This window comes from Octodon degus, unplaced genomic scaffold (assembly GCF_000260255.1).
Source record: "Octodon degus isolate 3935 unplaced genomic scaffold, OctDeg1.0 scaffold00107, whole genome shotgun sequence".
In the NCBI taxonomy this organism is placed as follows: domain Eukaryota; kingdom Metazoa; phylum Chordata; class Mammalia; order Rodentia; family Octodontidae; genus Octodon; species Octodon degus.
In genome coordinates, this window is record NW_004524683.1 from 8,773,047 (window position 1) to 8,773,607 (window position 561).

A 561-nucleotide genomic window follows, 5' to 3' on the forward strand; every position below is an offset into this window, starting at 1 on the left:
ATTTCTGTCCCATTGATCAACATTTCTATTTTTGTGCTAGTGTTGCAATGTTTTTATAACTATAGCTTTGTAATATAATTTATATCTGGGATTGTGATACCTCCTGCTTTGCTCTTGATACCCAAGATTGCTTTTTGCTATTTTGGATCTCTTCTGGTTCCATATACATTTTAGAACTGTTTTCTCTAGTTTTGTGAGGAATGCTCTTGATATTGTTACTGGGATTACATCAAATGATGGCTTTGGAAATATGACCACTTTGACAATATTGCTTCTTCCATTCCAGGACTAGGGGATAGCTTTCCATTTTCTGTAGTCCTTTTTGATCTTTTTTCAGAGTACTGCAGTTTTACTTATAAAAATCTTTTATTTCCTTTGTTAGGTTAATTCCTAATATTAAACAAAAATTCCCAAGTATTTAAATTTTCCTGAAGCTATTGTGAATGGTATCATTTCCCTAATTTATTTCAGTGGATTTATTATTATTATTTTTAAATTGTATTTATTTATTTGTGTGTGTGTGTGTGTGTGTGTGTGTGGCCAGCTCAGCCCACCAGGGGG